Consider the following 22,635-nt stretch of genomic DNA (forward strand, 5'->3'; position numbering starts at 1 on the left):
CCACCAAGGGATCCATACAGGTCATGCTCTAGTTGATGGCGATTGAAGTGCAGCGTCACACAGACTCCTTATAAAGAGTTTTCTACAATATATTGCTGTTAAAGTTTTAGTGAACTTTACTGACTTTAATCAGTCCTGTCCAATAAAGGTCTCCACTGCCACGTTTCCACAAGTTTGTCCATAGTTTGAAAGTTAGTCGATGGAAGGTTGACACTGCAGAGAGCCTGTGATATTTAAACTCTGTCATTAATACAAGTATAGTTCACATTTATCCAGACTTTGTTCTGAAACAATGGCAGTAACTTTCCAAACACTTAATATGTGAGAGTAAAAAGTTGTGGTCATTTCCACCTTTTCTGCTAAACTGTCACATTGTCAGAGGAACCTTTTGCTTTATCTCCTTTAATCCTCACTTAACTAAGTGATCAGGCTGTGATTCATTGATAACTTCTTATTACATAATTTTGTATTTTACCTAAAGTATGAACTATAATTGTCTTTATTTAATAACATTTCTAAAGCAATATCTCTTGTTCAACACCTAATACATGCTCAAAAGTATATTTATATCTATTGTAAGACACATTTTTAAAGTGAAAGACTTCTTACTAAGAAAATTCAAGACTCTTTTAAATACCATGAAACTGACTGCTCCTGTGATTTAACAAGCAGCTTCTATTTCAGGAAAATGTCAGCCGTTAAAACTGATATGAGCTTCTCACTATCTGCACTTACACTGCATTGTGGTTGAGGAGGAGGAAGGAAAAGGGAGCACAGCTGCCCCTCAACTTTTAATCTTCTTGAAATAAGAGCTGCTCTGAGGATGATGGGTGACGACCAGCAGATCCTTACACTTTAGAAATGCACAGGATTCCAGCGCAATAATACATTTTATATTTCAACGCAATGCTTCCAATATTATTTGAACTATGATTTAAATATATATATAAAAAAAGAGTTGTGTTACAAAACTATGTGACAGAGTGGCTATGTTCTGCTATGAGAGACAGAATGACCCACATGAGGGCCTGGGACTTGGAGGTGGTTTGGCTCACATTATCGCCGGATCATCGCCAGGGAGTCATTCAGGTGGAAACGCAATCTGCATTAGTGAGAAAGTCTCCACTGGCAGGACAGAAACATTGTGACCGTGTCTCAAACTGAAGTGTCTCGAAGGGGAGGAATAACAAAGAAGTCTTGGCTCTGGAGCGGCAGCAGCCTTTGTGACTCTGCATCTGCCCGTTTATGTGACAAAACGCCGACTTGGCACCACTTCACCTCCCCTGCACTGTCCTTATTTTACAAAGCACTCGTAAAAACAAGATCCAATTATGAAGCCAACAGATGCAGACATCAAATAATATGTGTAAATGCAAGGGCATGATCAGATTGTTCATTGTCCGCATAGCATAGCCAGATGCACATTACACTTTTATAGAAGGTGTAAATAAAGTCATAGTCCATTCAGCCCCTCACTCAGCTTTACGGTCAGTCACTGCTAGAGCTGGCTGTGTGCAGCCATGAGCACCGGAGCATACAACCTGCCAGGGACACAGGGATAATTTTTGTTTTGTCATCATGTAACGGTCGATTGGCCAACAAGCTAACCTCCTAAAAAGTCAGTGTCGTCCATCAGGCAAAGCCTTTTATCCACGAAATGCATGACCTGCACAGATTGACTTGTATTTGTTCAGTGACTTAAAAGAGAATAAATATTACAGTAGCTGAAATATCTTTCATGCCATGTACGATATTCACGTCCATTCACATCCCTTTTCAAACCGTCACTGTCACATCAAGTTCCTATTGAATTTATTGGTGGTGCTCCATGTACAATACGCTGCAAATATAATGTTAGAACATGTATAAAACAAATATAGATAGACAAGCCTACAACAGAGATTTGGTAAAATGACTGTATTGAAGTAGCACTTACTTAGTCTCATTAGCCACTCAAAGTTCATAAAAGTCACAACGCCATAATTTAGGGTTCAGGGTCAGCGTCTTTCCTGAGGACACATGAGCATGTGAACTGGAGGAGCTGAGGATCAAACCGCTGACCCTCTCGTGAGTGAACCACCCGCTCTATCTCCAGTGCCACAGCCACCCATTCTGTATTTAATGGATTTGCGTCCAATATATCCTCAGTGTTAAATTCAAACTGTTTGCCAACTGTTCATAAAAAGTTATGTCAGAGGGAAACCAATATAACACAGGAAACCCAGCCTGCATGACTGAGATTAAAAACACTTTTTTTTTACAAGTTTCCAACTCATCAATTTTCCTTTTCTTTGTCTTTTAAGACAGTTCTAAAAAAAAGGTGTGACTGTAATATGAAGACAAACTGATCTAATTTAACAACTCAAGGTAGTTTCTTGTTTATAAGCTTTGATCGAGACTCATTCAGTGGTTTTACTACTGGGTGGTGATCACAAACAATAGAGCAGTACTTGAATGTATTTCAAGACAAAAGACAACCTGCAGAAAAAAACACTGAACCGAATACGCTGATCATTGATTATTTTACCCATATTATTTTTCAATATTGTGCTCTCACTCTATTCCCATGTGACAGTGAATAGTTTTTCACGCAAATGACTCTAAACCCACCTCTGGATGAGTACTTGGCATAATTTCTGACATCAGTTGCCTGAGATCGAGCTGACGCTGCTGCACTGTGTCTCTGCAGAGCTACGTATGAGGAGAGGATAACCCCAGCAAATTAAAATAATCTCCAACATCTTAATGAGACTCTATCGTTTATATCCAAACCGGTGTCTATCATTTCATCCTCCTACCAAAGGAGATCGATTTTTTCCCCCCAATATTGTGAATTTGTATTTCTGCACCTACTGTATACTGGGAGAGTAGGGATTCAACTAAAGTGGTCAAAAACAGTAATGCACAGAGGAACCAGACAATCGTGTGGAGCAAAGTGAAGCTATTTGCTTTTCACCCCCCCCCCCCCCCCCAATCGTGGCACCTTTGGGTTTTCAACTGAAGCAATTTCTTCGAGGGTGGAGCATGGAGGCATTATAATAGTGTCCAAAACAAATAAAGATGGAGAAAAAAGCCAAACGAGATTAAGCAACTGGAAAACAATATTGTGCCTGAGTGGGTATGTAAGGAGGCCGACGTTTCACAGGCACAAAGACACTGTGTTGGACTGCAGTGAGACACAGAAACAAACCACACACACTAAACTTTCCTCTGAAATGCTTTTAATGTTGTCATTTATTTTTCAAATTATAAAACATTAATGGATTAATTTGTATTTCCCTACCATGACCGTCACACATCTTTGCTCCATGTGCATGAGAGTGCATTCGACAACACATGAGACCAGATTCTAAACATGACACATTTGTGTAACTACAATAATCTTTTAAAAGCTTAAAAAGATTCCTGGGAATCTATGGATGTGAGGAAAATATTAAAATCCTGGGAAATTCCAAATGGCCTGTATGAAAAGAGACATTCCATAATAAGAGACAATAATAGAAACTGGTAGTATCCGTAATTCAGGATGTATGTAGCAGTGCAGACAAAGAAATTACATCTACTGCTCCTTTTGGCAGGAGCAGCAGCACAACAGCTCCCTGGCTTGCATACCGTGGCATTTGCATCTGATTGACAGGTGTGTCATAGCCAGAGACGCATTGGGCAGACCCCCAACTGCCAGTGCCATTCCTGTCAGTGGGGCTGGTTTGAAGCTGTCTACACGGATTGTCTGGCCAACATGGAGAACATGGTGAATTAGAGAAGTTGACATGGTAAATCAGTGGAGTTGGCTGTGTGCTGCGCTGCTGTGAGCCATGCTTTGTATCAACACTGAGGCTGGGTTTCAGGCTATGAGTCATGCTTATCAACCAGCAGATGCCAGTGGAGGTATTTCCATGTGAGCACATTTGTGTTTTTAGCATTTTCACAGCAGTGTTTTCCCGTTTACTGTCAGAAAAGATGAAAAGCAAGTGCTGGTCCAGAGATCATGAACCAAAGGCCGAAACAAATCAATGTTCTTCTGCTGTCATTCAAAAAATTATTAGGAAAGGCATTTGATTTGTTTTTTTAGGTATAATATATAAATTAAGCTGTTAAATATTTTGTCAAATTTCACATTTAGATTATTGTATCCTGACCCAGATTAATGACATCAATCAAACATAGTAATTTTTTCCTGTTTGTATTGTTTCACTGCAAAACTACAGGTCAAGTACGAGCATCAAAGTGTAAAGCATCAGAATTAAATGTCCCATTATAGGCAGTAGAATGTCAGTGTGAGATTATAATACTGGATTATTACTATTACAGATGCAACACTCTGTAAAGCAGGAGTCTCATTTATGCGTTGGAGGCTTCAACTGAAACCCTGCTCATTCACTTTGAATGGGTTGACGTCACATGCTGCCGAACTACATGGCGGTGCCATTGCATCATGAATCATCTTGAAGTTAAGTTTAATGTTTCATGCGTCAATGGAGGCACGAGCCAATCAAATCACGCTAATGTGAAAGAGGAGGCGGAGGCAGCGTGATAACTTGACATGTGTTCATCGGGTTGTTGATGTTATTTCAAGTGTTTTTCTCTTCAGCAGTGAATTGATAGCGTCAACATCATATGTGTGTCCCAAGCATGAAACAGTGATAATATATTAATCAATATGAATATATATAACAGTTGCACTGGCACCCAGCACGTAAACATTGGCATACATGTGAGTCAAGCTCAAGCAAAAATGTTTGGTATAGCTGGTTGATTCAAAGGTTTTTATTATATATGGGGCTAGATGGTTCCATAAATCATAAACTAGTTAAATAAATAAGGTTGGGTAAAAGACTCAATATTGAAATTTAGTAGCAAAAAAGTTTTATATTGGAAAATAGCATGGGGAAGTACCAGCACACCAATTGGACACTTTGTGGCTCTAAGAAGATTTTCGGGAAATTGTTCTGGCAACAATTATCGTTAAAATTGAGGATTCATTTAGCCGACGCACTGATGTGATGACTGTAATAGACCAAGTTATTTAACGCACATCATCAAGAAGATGAAAGAAAATTGGATAAAATTCTGCCCCAGTCAAATTTGCCTAAGTTATTGAATTTGAGAAAGATTTTGTTAACTCAAAAGAACAAATTGCTAAAATAACACAATGGGTTTTCTCTCTTTTTCGTTTTTTGTTAAGTTTCCATCAGCTGTTGCCTATGATAAGTTATCACAGGAGACAGACCCGACTGAGCCCAATGTTAAATTGCTTCAGTCACCTGTAGCTCCCCTCCAGGTTCTTTTCGGGCACCATGGATACCACGGGCGGAGACAAATAGCGGCGTGGCAAGCTGGAGGAAATAGAGATATAACGCCCGCTTGTGTGTGTACGTGTGCATGAGCAGACAGGGAGGAAGATAGCGACAGACATTCTTGGAAAGAGAGATAGCCAGGTTGCAGCGACGGAGCAGACAAAGAGTTATCAAGGGAGAGAGAAAGCTGCAGCGTTGGGATGGAGCTCATCACACAGTGCCAAGCAGACTGCAGACACCCATGCTCGGCCGGCCTCTCAGTGGTCAGACTCGCTCACTCCCTCCCTGACCTCCGCACAGCCAGGAGCTCTAATAACTGTAAAACCGATTCATTAAAATCTGCTGTTAGTGAGAGGACACACACGCGGGCGGGCAAATGGACCACAGCCAATTATGTGATTGCCAGTTAGAAAGAGATTTAGGCATTAAGTATCTCTGAGGAGGGAGACAGTGATCACTGCAGATAGATCTGCACATTATTATAGGGTTTGGGAGTATGAGCGAGAGTGTGTGTGTCCTCTGCATGCGAGTGTGGGTAATGCGTCGGCTATGATGAAGGTCGGCTGTCTATCGCTCGCGCACACTCGGGGAGGGAGTGATGAAACCTGTCAACGAAAACGGGTCTGAGAAATCACTGTAATCCTCGTCAGAAGGAACAACCGATCAAATCTTCGGCTCCACGCTTCAAGCACACGTGAACACAAAGTTAACAGAAAGCTAATACAGCGTTTTTATGGTAATAAGAAGAGGTATGCAGTACAAACAGTGATTTAAACTCAAAGCTGAAGGTGATGAAATGCAGATAACATGATTTCTCAGAAGCCATTTACAGGCATGAATTCTGGATAACGTCTGCAAAACTGCGTCTGATAATTGACAATGGTATCAGACTTTATTTGCAACGTCTACACGTATGAAACAGCATTTTGGGTATTTCTTTCTGACATGTCCATTCGCTTCCTCCCGTTCCAGCTGTGTTCTCACTCTGACATTTTATTAGGTGACTGGCAGGACAAGTCAGAGAATGCCCAGAGCAACTGACTGAGACATTTACATTCTCACATGCAGCCCCTCTGGATCATTTCAGGCAAATGCTAACAATTCAGTGGATGTCTGACAGCAGCTTTAGGTGCCGACCACCACGTGCAACCAGAACATCTCCAATGCACCTTGACACTAATTCTACAGAACTACGGAAGGATTGAACATCATCCATCAAACAGATAGTCCCTCAGTGTTTTGATGATGATGCTGAAGAGAGCTGTCTAACATGCTGGCCACAGATTCTCCTGTATGTGTTCATATGGGTTGATATGTGGTGACTGTGAAGGCCATGGCATATGATTCACGTCATCTTCGTACTTATCAAAACACCCAGCGACCCCTCGTGCCCCCTGGACAGAGGGCGTGGTCAGGCCCCTTCTCTCATTCATGTTTCAGGTTTTTTCCTTTAATTTGTAGTTTGAGGCTGCGAGTGGTTTCTGTTTGTGTTGCGGCTAAAAAGTAATATCCCGGTGGAAAACGCTTGGTGTTGGCTTTGTTGTGCCGTTTGATTCTTCCATATGATAAGACAAACGGAATTAGAGGCCTGTGGGCAGATCAAACCCAGTCCAACAAAACAAGGAGCCAATACAAGCAAGAAATTGTGTGGGTGCCGAGTTCCAGTTTGAAAATTGTTGGAGGTTTCAGGTCATAGGTGGGTTCTAAGAACACAATATAACACCGGAGACACGTGTTGTGTCTGTAAAATGTAACCAAAGTGAATTTGCGCATAAAGATCAGAGAACACGTGTAGAATGTCTGTTTTGACATTGAGTTCTGAGGCACGGGTCTAATTGCATTATGGGAACTGTAGCATGTTTTTGAGGTTTTACCCTTTTAAGGGGTTAAAAGTCAAGTTTCATAGAAATCAGTCTTGTGCTTTCTCTAACCTAATCTAGGTGCTATGCTCCATCGTTGAATTATCATCCCTTTAAAGTCAAGTACCTGCCCATGGGGAATTTCACTTTCCGCTCTTTTATGAAAACTTGGGGCTCTCTTTGTGTGCACTGCTTCAATGCACAATAACAAACCGATACACAGGACAAACTTTATTTTCTTCTGAAGTGAAGGTCACACTGGATGTTTTAAATGTATTTATTTATTCCTTGGATGGATGCATACATGTCAGGTTAGGCAATAAAGTCATTTTAAAGGGTTGGTTACACTTTTTAAGACCTTGTGAATCCCCGGAGAGTATTTCCCCTCCGCAGGATCCCGCAAAACAATTTGAAAATATCACTTCTGATTGTTCGAAGGTGCTGCATGCAACACGTTGTTATACCATGACTCTAGAGATGGACCAATTAGCAGCTCTCACTTGCGTCTCACATCAGTGCACTCCGGGGTTGGATTTCATGGATAATATGACGAATCGCACAGAGAAAACCGCTTTATCGCTCCGAACAGAGAGAGAGCCGGAGACCCGCAGCTCCCAGCATTTATTGTAAAAGCAGATTGTGAAACAATTGAAAGGTTGATGTTAAAATGACATCCAATTTTCCATCTAACAGCCCCTTTAAAGTCCAGCTGAACTTAATTTCTTCCCAAAGGCCTTGAAAAACTTGGATCTGAGATTCCTTTCACTTTTATATTCTGCTGTTACCTTTAGGGCAAATTTGTCTAAAGCGTGAGGCGGAATCAATACTGCAATATCAAGAGAACCTCTGTTAAACATCCAACTGTATCCCCGACCAACAATTTGGGCTGTTGAACGTGTGTGGTGGTGAAAAGAGCTTTTGAACGAGCTCGTTGCAGCTTTACGCGTCCGAGGCTCAAGTGTAGTGAGTTGTCTGTGGACCAGAAGGTTGGTGGTTCGATCCTCTGCTCCTCCAGTCCGCATGCCGAAGTGTCCTTGAACTCCACCCTGAATTGCGCCTGCTGAATTGTGGGTGAGAGAAGAAGAGCTGCATATGGAAGGGCTGAATATATGTGTGTTGAATGGCCGAATCCGAGTGTTTAGAGTTTAAATATGACCATTTACTATGTATTATATTTATTTTATAGAGTCGAATTTTGTACTTTGTATCTTAAGATGTGATTATACCACTAAACCCACCTCCCAAAACGTGCTTTAGCAACACCTAGCAAAAATCTAAAATCCTCTGCATCTTTCATGACGTTAAGATTCAAACCTATTTTAGGAACAGTATCTGCACTGAGCTCAGTGAAGTCCTCTCCTCCACCTCTGCCCTATACTGCATATGTCCTCCCACTTCCACATGTGCCCGTGTGACCCCACATCCTGAAACCCTGCAGGTTTACACTCGCTGTCAACCTTCGCGCCGCTGACAGGAAACCATTGAGTTAGACGAGGTCGGCTTGTCTCGAGCTGCATCAGCCTGGAAATGATCTTTCTGCACCATTAGCTCTGCTGACACACTTGACTTCATCTAATTCCCTGACATTAGAGATTGACCAGAACAGATAACATCTGATGTCTTTGTGTTATTAATTGCGGATTACCTTACGCGGCCCTACTGTTGACTCATTTGAATCCACTCCAATATCATTTCTTATCGCCTTGTGATTTATCACTGGCTGGCTCTGGCCCTCGGCTTTAGGTTGATTCTTTCAGGTTCACTATTGATTTGCATATTCATGAGAAGAAGGTTCACTGCAACCCACAGATGAAGCTAGCAGATGCTCCTTTGATACAAGAAAGTGTTTTAATTAGAGTAAATTAGCTGTTTTTGACATTTAAACCTCGGAGGATGGTTAACAAGATACTTATCTGTGATATATTAAGTAACACGCAGTTAATTTAAACCCTCAATATCTTAAAGTAGTGTCACAGGTTAGAGAAGGACTTTGCATCGTGTGAGTTAATGAGGACAGAATTAAGTACATGTACACAGGGCTGTTGTCTGATAGGGTCGTACACCTGAATGATTAATAAATCCATCCATTCAATATATGCCACTTATTCTTCAGAGCCATGAGGAAGCTGAGGCTGATCCTGGATGACATTGATCAGTTAAAAATTGCCATTTAATCAAACCTGCGTGTCTGTGGATTCTGAAAGTAAAGAGGAGTAACTCGAAAAAAAACACAAAGACGTTAGGTGATCATTCATGATAAGGCCACGGCTGCCTGACAGGTTCGATCCATAGACTAGAATATAAAGATGGAAGCCAAAACATCTGGATCACCCCCTGGTGACCGGCTGCGGTATAGGCCATGATCCCAGCTTCCTCCATGTTAGTGTATGTGATATGGACCAAACTAAGGAGTCAAAGTAACTGAACTATATTTTTCTCGAAGATTGTTTCTGTTATTTCAGACAGGTCTTATCCCACTGATGAATGTTCAAGTGCAGATTTTTCCTTCAAACTTGATTTTATTAGTAACTCTATGCTATAAAAATGGGGTGAAAAATTGTGATTGACAACAGAGACCGACTTGCAATTGGTCAAAAGTGTGTATCGGTGGGACCTTAATACTGTGACTCCACTCCACGATCTTTCTCCACTTCTCTGGCTCTAAATCACTTCAAAAGAGCAAGATGGCCGCACCCATATCTGGAATATTTCACCTTCATATTTGTCCAACAGGAGGAATTTCAGATTCATTGTCCATCTTAATATACAGTTAATAGCTTAAACTCACAACCGACTTGCAACATCACGTCACCCATAATTTTAATTATTTAAATATATGAATTTTAATTTAAGTTTATCAACAATTATTCCGTGCAACTGTGCATCTCCAGTTCATATTTAATATATTTTCATGCAGAAAATAATCTGACTGAACCCCATCACTCAGAACACAGACACTCATTATTATGCATCATCTTGCTCTGATTTTCTTAATTAGATAAACATTGTTTGGTGCAGCAATGTAATTAATGAGTCATAATTTCTGCTATTTAAGTTTACTCCAAAGTCTGATTTTACTATTTCCCACCACACTCTCCTACGAACACATCAAGGTTTTATTACAGAATACTCCCATCATTTCTCCAAACCGATATTAATCCAATGCAGGTTGGATGTAATTGAATCACAGCCCACTAAACAAAGTAATACGGCAATCAAATAATGCATGCAAACTGGGTTATTGGGTGAAATCACATCAATTCAGTGTGACTAATAAGTATTGTTTGTATGCAAATGTGTCCACTGCCCTTCTGGCGTTTACCTGATTCCTGTGCAGGTACTTTCTCCTCCATTGTATTTGACCAGGATCATATTCCCGAGACAGAAAGACAGGGATTTCATAAAGATGATAAAGATGTATTGTGCATAAATGGCTTTGAACAAGAAGACACAAGTGAGGACTAATTTATACACAGAGATGGAGAAGAAAGTGTTGTGCAAAGAAAAATCCACCTGTTACCTTAAGATACAGTTTGCTTTCAGAGACTTTTCCACTGTGTACGTGCACAAAGAACTTTGAAGCTGAGGGTCCTTCACAATGCTGCATTGTCGAAGCTGCAACAACATCAACATTCACAGATATTCACCCACCAACTTAAGATGCAGTGGATGCTGACACAGCCAAAGAAATATTTTTGTTTCGCACTGTAACTGTAAAAAACCTTCTGTTCAGATACAGGTGGAGTCTTCAGAGAGACAGTTACATCAGCACGGATAATAAACCCCAGAGTCTCATTTGAATGCACAGTGAGCAAACAGTCAACCTCGAATTATAACGATGGTTTGTTGCTTTGTGTGAATGTTTGTGTGTGTGTGAGAGAGAGTGTGTGAGTGTGAGTGTGGGTGTTTAGTTTTTTTTTTAATTCTCTGCATCCGGCAACAGGATAGAGGGAGCATTTGGAGCAATAAAAATCAAATCAGTCTGCAATTCCAAATTGCAGCTTGGAGGAGTGATACACCTCATTGCCTTCATCTTCCTTTAAATTTTACCTTGACACTGAACAACAGAGGAAATATATATCATATATCAAACCAAAGTGTTTTCAGTCAGGGATACTTTGCTATCGCTGAACTTTCTCCAGGCTCTCAATCTTCTTTCTCCAAACATGGAAAAATAATAAGACTTTGGCTTTACTGGTAGATTATGAGTAAAATATACAGACCAACATTTATACAAATACAACTGTAAACTGCCCATTGATTTTACTGAAGCGGTGCAGAGCAGAGTGAGAACATTAACCCATCTGAATGGGGAGCAGGGTGAGGAAACCTCTATTTCATTTCAATTTGATATTAAGAGAGAATAAATTCGACAAAATAAAATAGGATTCTCTCCACAGATGAACATGTGTTTTATCTGACACAAGACAAGAAAAGAAATGGAATTTTCTGGAAGTTGGTGTCGTGACTGAAATTGGGTTTGAGAGCTTGATGGCATAAAACGTGGCAGACTGATATCGAATGTTAGGTAACAACAAACAACAAACATTTCCCCTGCCATCTAATTTTCAGTTAATATACTTAAGTTATTAATTCAAGCTTGTGTTCTTTGGCACAAATGAAGAGTATGTTTATGATTTCAGAAATCTGTGTCTGTCTGTACCTGGCTCAGATATCTCAATAACTGTCATCTTATGGGCTTCACACATGGCATAGGACTGTGAAGGGCCATAGGAAGTGCAGATTGGGTTTTAAGTACTAGTGGCTCCTGGGACTCATCAAAGTAAGTGACAGCAATCTCGTCCACAAGCGGGTTCACGTCCACTGATTCTACAGTTGGGGGTTCTGCGTCCTGAGTCGAGCTTCATTGAACTTTGAATAAACAGGTGAACAGCTCCTTGTGCTGCAGCGGTGGCGCAGGATCAGTCGGCCTTTACTCGCCACGGCTCAATTACTGGAACCAGCTTCACCACAGACCAAACAAACATCCCATTCCAAATAGGGAGGTCACTGCAGAGGTGTATGAATCTTGAAAAGGTGATTGATCACTGAGTATAAACTGAAACTTCATTTAATTCCCATCTATACCCACTCCAACTCACATCTACAAATATAAAAATGTATGTTCAGAACCATGTGAAGTTAAATATTCCAAGTATCTTCATACATATACTACTAGCACATAGACAGATCAGGAAACTCTTTGTTAGGAGACAACAGGGAACATCTTTGTGACCATCAGGACTTTCGAGGTCGCTCTGTTCTTAAATCCACTGAGGAATGAGCTGCATAAGTAAAAAAGAAAACCAAGGCGTACGTCTCTTTCGCTCACCATACGAGTCTCACACTTCAAAAAAGTGCTGACAAGTATCCGTATTCTCTCACACTGAGTTGTTAAGCTCCGGAACATTTAAAGACTCTCAAAGAGCATCCGACGTGCTGACAGACTCACATCCACAAATCTTTTCCACCGATTGATGAAATTTTAATTCGGATGTCTGATAGCCAGGCTCTTGTCTGAGTCATGTGGTCACCCGCCTTACATTCGGCACCCGGCTGCGACTACTAGTGTCTGATAAGAAAAACCGCCGAGCAAAACAACTGCTTTCAGTAGCAAATTTCACAGTGGTGTTATAACCGTGGCGTGATCGGATACACTTTTCTCTTTTGAGACAGAACCAGATACAAACGCTAACAGGAGTCAGAACTTTTGGAAGGATGTCGTGTGGGAGCACACGTGGCTCAGCAGTCCGATTTCACCTTTTCTCTATCTATCTGTAAATTAAGTTAAAAATTACATTCACCAAGAGAGATTTCCACTTTAAGCTGTTTCAAATGCCCACATATCCACAGAATGCAATCCAGAAAAGAGGTTACAGCAAAGCCGTTAAAGCAATAATGGATATTTTTCTGTTTGTTAAAGCTCGAGCACCATAGAGGACTTTCATACATTCAGTTCTGAACTCATTTCTGTGTTGCACAAGGACAATCCCAGGCACAATACTCTGGTCACTGATGGATTCACAGACTTCCTGTTTCAGACTTCAGCTGTTGACTGGACAGAACAACCTGCAGAACACTGTGGAACATTTTGGCTTTTTTTAAAGAATGAAAGAATCCCCATGAGGAAGGATGGTAGGAGCTTATACTTTATGGCAGACTAAACTATTTTCTTTTGTAATACACACAAATTAAAAGACATGGCTTTTTTTAATTTTTACAATGATTTTTACGTTAGAAGTCATAGTTTAGGGTGGATCAGATCTGAGGTTGGGCATACGCCTTGTAAAATGGACTCCAGGGGGAAATGCTCAGATGACTTAAACAAAGCATCGCCTTTTTCTCTGCATCGCCTTCTTCAATTCTGCGAGTTCCTTTGAAACCGAGCAGCGGCACCGGGATGTCGAGACGCAGACGGAGGCAGATGCACAGAGACGTGCATGAGACAGAAAACGTGTGAGATTTGTGAGGATTGGTCGTGGAACTGTAAGAAACATCACGAAGCAGAAGGTTATGTGTCTGTCATTTTTTCACTCAGGGGATTTCGTCTTCCCTGGTTGCTTGTCGTGAGTTATAACAATTTCATACCGTTCATTTTGAAGGAAATGTGAGGTTGAGTTTTAAAGGAATTAGTATATATGAGCAGATTATTTTATGAATGTCTTTGTACTCAAGGAACAGACTCTATTAAAAAAAATTTGGTTAAAAATCAGATACAAATCAGCCGAGAACTCCTACAGATCATGTTCATATTAAATAGCAAAATACACAGTTGTCTCTATTCTGTTTTGTTTTTAAGTCATGACAGGTCTGAATATTTTATGTCAATGCTACATTTTTGCACACACTCACACAAAATCTAAAGCAAAGGAATATAGATCAATGGACTTTTATGAAATCTTACAGCTGTTATAAAGCACAGAGAAGTGTATCCATCCAAACAAATATTTGTTCTCTAAAGAGGTGTGAGGAAAGACGTTAGTAAGGACGATGAAGGTCAGAAAAGTACACAACGGTGACCACTGGAAACCCATTTTATCTCTGAAGAGTGCTGCAGCAACCTTCTCCTTTTGTAAATGGCTCCTTCAAGACGATTCCCAGGGTAACACTATTCTGAGGTCAGGAGACCGGCACGGCGAAAAACCCCGGCGAGATGAACACTTGACGGATGAAAGTTTTCTCGACTTTCATTCTGCTCACTCCTCGTTTTCATTTCATTTTGTGCAGTTTTATTTTTGTTTTGCAAACATGGTAATTCTGACTCATCCTCAGTGCATAAGGAGCTCTTGGCTCAGGCAAACGCTCTTCATTGCCATGAGCAGCATCATTTTGCTGACGGGAAAGTTAACCCCAACCCATCTGACTTGTACGTGGCGGAGGTCACGAGTCGGCTCGACATCTGTTCGCTCCACCTCAACCTCCACCAGCTGCTCCGGCGCCTGCTTCTTCACAGCTTTTTGCTCCTTCCAGAGCATTTGTCTCCATAAGAACGAAGCTCTGATAAGACTGGTTGCGTCCCGGCTTCATGGTTGATGTGGAACTGCCGAGTGGGAGAGGCAGTCACGAGGATTCTCCACCGCAGAAAGGGGGAGGTTTACTACTTTATCTAACTGTGGAGAATTGAAGCATAGTTCCTCCTGATGGCCTCAAACACACACATACACACACACACACACACACACACACACACACACACACACACACACACACACACACACACACACACACACACACACACACACACACACACACACACACACACACTAGGGCGTGACTCGAGCCTGACCGAGGAGTTCCTCAGGTATTATTTATTAATCTGTCTCACACAAACCTGATTGAAGTGACCCGGACCTTTAGCTTTTTCTATCCGAACCCGACCTGAGCCAGACGCACTGAGGTTCCCTGTCCCTGAGTGCCTTGCAGATCTGTTACCATAGTGACAGCTTGTCTGCTTACCCTGGCTACACATGCATGAGCAGGCTGAGCACATTGTCGATGACCATCAAAAGACATTGTTTTGGGGCGGATTGTTCTAACAAACACAACATGTTCCCCCTATACAGAGCGCTACAGTCGCACAATGCTGAAGATTAACAGTATTGATGGCTATTGTTCACCTAAATAACCATAAATCAAGAGCAGAGAATAGAAAAGCCGTTAACCTGACATCCACTGCAAGTACCATGTTAAGTCTGCGGGCCAATTAGTATTTCAAACTGTAAATGTTTGCTGCTGAGTAATTGGCAGACGTGACCGAAGCAAACCCGAACACCGTATATCCAGTGTGTTCTGTTTGAACACACAAACGTCTGTCAACCTTAAACAGCTCTTTGAGAAAAAAGAAAGTTTACATTTCTTTTGCTCAAAAGGTAGAATCCAATTAGATGAGCCGCATGAGACTCCTAGCTCTGCAACGGCCTGGGTTCGATTCCAGCCTGAGACCCTTTGATGCATGTCATCCCCCGTTCTTTCTGTCCAATAAAAGCCTAAAATCCTCCCCCCCCCCGAATTAAAAACAAATATATATATAACCCACCCATGCCCTGCATATACTGTACTATCAAGCACCTACCCAAGTCAAGGCATAGAGGGAAATGATGTACATCCTGGAACTGGAGCTCGTCTCTATCCCGACCAGCGTAATGTGACCTCACTAGATTGTCCCTCTGTAGTGGTGTTGACTTTCATTCATTCTTCTTATTTCATTCATTCAGAATTTGCCTGTTTGTGCGTGAATGTTGAATTCAGACCCTGCCACTCCACTCGCTCTCTGCCAGATTGTGGTTGTGCCGTGTGCCTTTAACTCTGTTCTTTAATCCTGATTGTGACCTTGCCTGTTTTGTGTGTGTGTGTTTGCACTTATTTTATTTTGCCTCAGCCCAACCCTTTGTACTTTGTTTGCCTGCTTAGAATTTTGCATCCGTGTTTTTTTATTATTTTATTATAAGTATAAAGACTCTTTGCATCTGCCTCCTGAATCATGCTCTCGGGTCCCTTTTCAGAGAAGTGTGACAGAAAGAGGCTCTTACAGAGCAGATGAAAGTCAGGGTAGAAAAACAAGAGGAAGAAAACAAACTTTTCTTCAGTCAACATAAATGTCAAATTAGTTTAGCTAATCTTTAGAACAACAGGCTTTTAAACAGATGAAATGTTCAGACAGGTTGCAATTATCACTTTTGCCACCGGTTCCATCAGAAGAACTGACCCTTCCAGCGCCTCGGCCTCATTTCTGCATTTTAGAACACAAGTGATTCCAACTGGGCAGTAATGGCGGTGGATTGTTTTGTTAATGCTCTCACCGTGTTCTCCGGGGGTGACCTGCAGCTTTCTGCCGTCTCGTCCGCGCACCGCAAATTCATACAATCTGCTCATTATGATTCTGCCACAAGTCCGACTGGATTCCTTGAAGCCATTAGAGGTTTGTTGGAAATGGTTTGGGCCGGCCTCGGCATCGACTGTAATGACAAGGACAGGGGGCCGGGGGAGAATCGATGCTTCTCTGTGGCTCAAGCAGGAAGCTGCAGCAGCCAGCCGGCCCCCATCGAGTGTCGGACCGCTGTCTCTTTCCACCACTTAATTGATCAAGGTTTTATTTATCCTGTCACAAGACTTTAACCTAATTTGTTTTCAATTCACTCACAAAACACCTTCATTGAATAACCAGTCCACAGGATCACATTTAGTTCTGTGAGACATTGTGTCTGTGTTCATTTATATGTAGCAGGGGCACTTTTAATATTGTGTAATTAATTACCATATCAAACATAATCAGTATAATAATTATTGTGAGAACAAACAAACAAACACACGTACACGCTGGGGTCTTTTTCTTTAGGAGCAGAAAGTCTGTTTTTGTGTGTGTTTTAATACGGCAGAGGGCTAAAGGGCTGAGATGAAATCCCTCTCCCTCTTCTCTCTGAACAAAGCGGAGGTACCTCCCACGATCCTCTCTGCTCGGCAACTATGCAAAAGATGTCCTTGTAATTGTGTGATGTTTTTTACTGCATTGCCACTGCATGCACTTCCATAACATTTCTGTCATAAAAAACCCTCCTCACTCTCGTCAACTTAAATGGAATGTCAATACTTAGTGTGCAGAATGGGGAGCGTGGAAATGGGCTTAACACTGGGACCTATAAACATAAAGTTTAACGCCGCCACCAAAGGAACGGCCAATCACTGCGCGGCTTTGCAAATCAGAGAATGATAATCACAGATTTTCTCGTCCAGCCATCTCAACAGCTTAGTATAAATAAGTTAGTAGCACACTCTTGTGTGCTCTCGTTTTCTAATCATAACCAATTTCCTTCCCTTCAGTTCATTTTTCTTTGCATTGCACAATTTGCCTTTCTTTGCATCGAAACAGCATCGCCCCACCACTGCTGTGCACTCAGCTTGTTGTTCAGCGATGGAGTCCCGGCAAATCAAACCAGCTTAAAAAATAACACTAAACTAGAGCAGCGATACTCGTCAACATGGTGACAGGCCTGACGTTCTGGCCCACGAGGAGGACAACAACCAGCTTCCAACTCAGCATTCATTTTGATCTCTGCTTTGCACCTGTCAGGTTCCGGGACTTTATATCCGTCAAAGTCACAGCGACAATATCCATCCACAGACAGATAAACATCTGCCAATGTACAAGCATCTCTGTACGACTTTCTGCTACAGTAGCTGTCTACAAGACGCACACACACACACTCATATTTTTACTTCTATCTCGGTGAGGACATTCATTGACATTATGCATTCCCTAGCCCCTTACCCTAACCCTCACCATTTAACTAAATGCCTTACCCTGACCCTAATCCTAAACCTAAACCTAAACCTAAACCTAATTCTAACCCTAACCCTACAACCAAGTCGTACCCTCAAACAAAAATGTCCTCACTCTGTCGGTTCTATGCTTAAAGTGGTCCTCACCAAGATATAAGTACAGGAAGACACACACACACCCACACACACACACACACATACACTCTCACAAGGTGACCAGACAACTGGCAATGCTGTCGCGGATGCTAATCACATTATTGCGTTTAACGGAGGGATTGGATTGGGGAATAAGAGACAATACGGTTCAGCTGATCTCCATCTGATGTCCACAGGGAGATTCCTACTCTGGGGCCGTTTTATGAGCTCATTTGCATCAACGCAGCTCCGACTGTAAGTCAGCGGGCTGCTAAGGCACCGTCAGCCGTGCCAGCACAGGGCGATTATTGCCATAATATATCAGTCCATACTGGGCAATTTCCAGAGGCAAGTCAGATGATGCCGTGATTGATTTTATGGTGCTGTAAGTGTTAACTATTAACACTACTACAAGTGAAATATGCTCAATGTTGAAGATCATCTGGTCACATGACTCCAGCTTCCATTTTTTTAATAGTTACCCTTTAATCAATCTCTTTTTACAGTTAAAATGATAACATTTAAATACTAATGGTGCTGTTACATGAATGTAATTAGTCAATAAATAAATAAATAAATAAATGCTCATTATTTATTTAGATACAGAAAGAGCTTCTGAATGAGTCGTGCATTTAGTGTAAGTATTGTTTTTTCCCTCGTGAGTCTTAACCATAGTCACAAGGTAAACATGTTTTTCTGCTCACAAACACACACACACACACACACACACACACACACACACACACACACACACACTTGTTGAATAAGGAATGCTGTCTTGTGATGTCAGGGAAGAGTGCACACAGTGGTATCTCAGAGGCAATTAAACAGAACTAAAGGTCTGCTGTGACTGGGAAGGCTTGGCAGGGCTAGACCAATGGTAAAGCTAATTAAAGTGTGTTTTATCCTCCTAATGAAGCTCATCTTCTCAGCCCACGGCCTACAGACGAGTTCAGCATGGCAACTTCACAAGTCTGCAGAGACTTTCAGCAGAATGTTGTTGTTCTTACCTTAACATGTTTGTCACAAAGGTCATTTTGCACCGAGTCTACAGTTCAACACAGGGCAACTTGAGAAAACTCATCCAATTAGACGATATGAAACTTGATAATTAAGAGAACTACTTCGACATCCTCATGATAATACAGAGACATGTTGTAAGTAACACATAACCTTAAGACAAACATGTTTGTTTAGTTGTGTTTCTTGCAGGAATATGGCTTGGAGGTGCAAATGAAAATGATGAACCCAGCTGAGACTTGTTGACAATGCTTTGGAGCTTGTATTTAAGTCTTCTGGTCACCGGTGCAGGAAAATGATCATACATGTCAGATATTATTACAGATATCGGCTGTTAACCAAGTTTTATTCTTAGAGCGTCTTTTGTCCAATAGGAACACTTGCATTTTCGTCCTTTTTGCATTTATGTGTGTTGTGAGAGATACACTTGTCCATTTGGTTGTGTTGTGTTGAAGTTCAAGTGCGTTGACTTCTCTGCACCATATTAGTATAATTAAAAACAATAAAAGTGGTCCGTGGTAAAGATAAGCTTTAAATATGAACAGCTACTGAACCATTGAAAACCATACACCTACAAATTACACACTTGCGTTTGGTGCATATTCCATCCACAGCAGCTGCAGCGAGTACAACTTCCTTTAGGAACAGGAGACAGCTTCAAATACATTTGAATCTTTAACATTTCACATGCTCCGTCTTCATCCCTCGGAAATTAATCACCTGCAGTTAAAGTAAACTGCAAAATCTTGGCTGTAAACATTGTTTGTAGGAGCTTTCCCCCGGAATGGCAGCCTTCCCAGTGTGTGCTGTATCTTGCCCAGTGCATCCTGGAATGATTTTTCAAACCCCCACTTACCCTGCACAGATACAGGTACAGACATTTTAGATGTTTTCTGATAGATTTGAGCTTGTATTGCTCAGCCAATCACATAAAACCCATTCTATCAACGATGCTGCATCTCTGACACAAAGAGATCAGTTTCTTCTTGGGAGGTCCAGACTGTTGGGATGTGACTGGAAATGTGGGGCTGCCAGTCCCACCCACATCAAATAAAATATATTCCTCAACTCTTCTCCACGGCCGAGTGGATGTGCAACATGCCTCAAGCCACAAAAGGGCCAAGAGTCAGTGAGCATAGGCTCTTCATTATTATGCACTTCTGGTTTAATTTCTGTCTCATTTTGGCATCCATTTGTAACGCAACCGCCCCCACAACACTGCAAATCACTGGAGTTTCAGTGTGGGACTCTCCATTAGTCATGCCACCTTCAGTCTCTTCAGCCTCTCAACTGGTTCAATTGCGTTGAATCAATTTTCTCCAAAACAGACCGGATCACCTACTGTAAACCCAGCGGATGGAACATTAAACCTCCTTTGAGAGTAAAAATTAAGACGTCTAAATATTAAATTTGTTCATATTTCCAGGTAAATGAAGAAGAAACATGTGTGCACTAACAAACTGCACCACAAGTGCTGGATCATAGAGAACATGGCTCCTCGTCACTTTTCACACTGGTGATAAATGGCCAGATACTAATAAATAATCCCACATTCTGAGCAGTGTATGGAGAAGGACTGTTATTAATTAGACAGACAAGTGGAATATATTAGGCGTAATGAGATATTTTCCTCATCTTTCTGCAATTTGTGTGGGAAACGAGAGAAAAGTTTCACGTTAAAATGGTTTTCACTCATGTTAGGAGTGCAATGTTGATTTTAACACATTCATTTACATTTCTAAAACACACTGTAACAGCTACATTTTCAATTTAAACAGTGTTATACATTGTTTATAAATACATGGATGAGTCAATTGCATTAGACTGATGAACACAGAGAATATACAAATCAACATTTTTCTCAATCTTAATTTCCTAATTCAGCAATTTTTAAGGATAATGACAGGATGTTGAATAAACTCTACACATTAAATGTTGAGGCCATAATGTTATTTCATTACAAATACACAATCTGTATACTACACTCACTTCTAAACGACTTCAAGGTACAACTTCACCAGAGTCACACTACAGGATATCTACCTGCTGTAGTTCTATAGTAAAGTACTGCAGGTTTGAGGCATATCTGTGTCCATGTTCTTTAATGACATTAGTCAGTGTAATGTAATCGTGTGTATTTGCTACCAAGCTCGTCAGGTTCATATTTAAGAATATTGCTAATTAAAATGCATCTTTCTTTTCACTTTTTTACAAGGAACCTGGATTCTAAAAGGCTCTAGTCAGAAAAAGGGGGTAATTTTTAATGAGAAAAATATCTGTTGCTGGCAAAGACTCACATTAGTCAATAACTGTGGCTCCGTTTGTTTTTGTTTGACACTTTAGACTTTGCACTCACAAAATGTTGTATTGATTCTCTGGTTAATCTTCAAGCGGCTTCGATCATTTTGAACATGCTGTGATTATGTCTGTCGAGCCCTTTCATCAACAAAAGAAACTGTAGCTTGTGGTGTGATGTGTCCCATTAGAACTGTACACTTAAGAAACGATCCTCACATTTGAAGTGCAACTTAGCTTTCTCCTCAATTCAGATGCGTTACCTTGGGTAACCCAGAAATAGATCAGGCTTTAACTGCACACTGAAATCTAACGATGGGCTCCAGTTGTGCCTTTTTGTTGTTAATATTTGCTAATGACATTATTAATTCTATTAATATTCTGTGGAGTTAATTGTTAAGAGGCCATTCTGGGCAATCTGCTTGAATTGTACAGTATATTACTTTCAACACAAATCTTTGCATGGGCCTCGATTCTCCTATATATGTTTATATGCTATAAATCATTGTTGAATGAGAATGTATGTAAATTGAAAAGTTTTCTGACTTTATATTCAAAGTGTGTGTGTGTGTATGTGTGTGTGTGTGTGTGTGTGTGTGTGTGTGTGTTGTGTGAGGTTGTTGCTGTTTTTTGTCTATCTGCATGTGTGTGAGAGACGAGGGAAACTGTTTCAAGCCAATGACAGCAGATAATCTTCAAATCCCTTGGTATTGCTAAATAAAGCCGAATGCAGTTAATACATTCGTGGCCAAATCGTAAACAGACGGGGGAGGGAAAAAAGAATAAATGCACGTGAGTCGTCTATTTTTGGACAGACAGAGAAATGTCTTAAGTAAGCAGGTCTGGCCATCAATATGGCCTTTGCTGATAACAAACACAAGTTGCATTCTATGGCGCTGCAGCCCAGATAACCCCCCCACCCCCCCCTGTTTCCGCTCTGTGTTGTTGTTGGTCATCTGGAAGTCAGTTAAAGACAGTGATTTATGCCTGGGGCTTCATGCAGCGTAGCCTCATTACACACAGCCATTTTCAGAATCAGCAGATAATTACAGTATACATCATAGACCTCATGGGGCCCGGCATATTCAGCCCATTCCCCTGTTCTGTCATTTAGGCCATAAGGAGTGGAAAACTGGATTCCAACATCGTTCTGAATATAATTAGCTCTTAAATGTATATGCATTCTTGTAGAAAATTCATTGTTCAATGTTTAATTGACATTTTTAATTGCTCTACAGTGAATAGTCTTAGTT

At 41.1% G+C, this 22,635-nt stretch overlaps 1 protein-coding gene across 1 annotated transcript in view; it reads left to right on the forward strand.

Annotated features, from left to right (window-relative positions):
* The window catches only part of LOC132998931 (protocadherin-9), a 189,759-nt gene that overhangs the window by 32,335 nt on the left and 134,789 nt on the right, over positions 1-22,635 (forward strand). The gene's annotated exons all lie outside the window — the stretch shown is intronic.

The sequence above is a fragment of the Limanda limanda genome, chromosome 3, assembly GCF_963576545.1.
Source record: "Limanda limanda chromosome 3, fLimLim1.1, whole genome shotgun sequence".
Lineage (NCBI taxonomy): Eukaryota > Metazoa > Chordata > Actinopteri > Pleuronectiformes > Pleuronectidae > Limanda > Limanda limanda.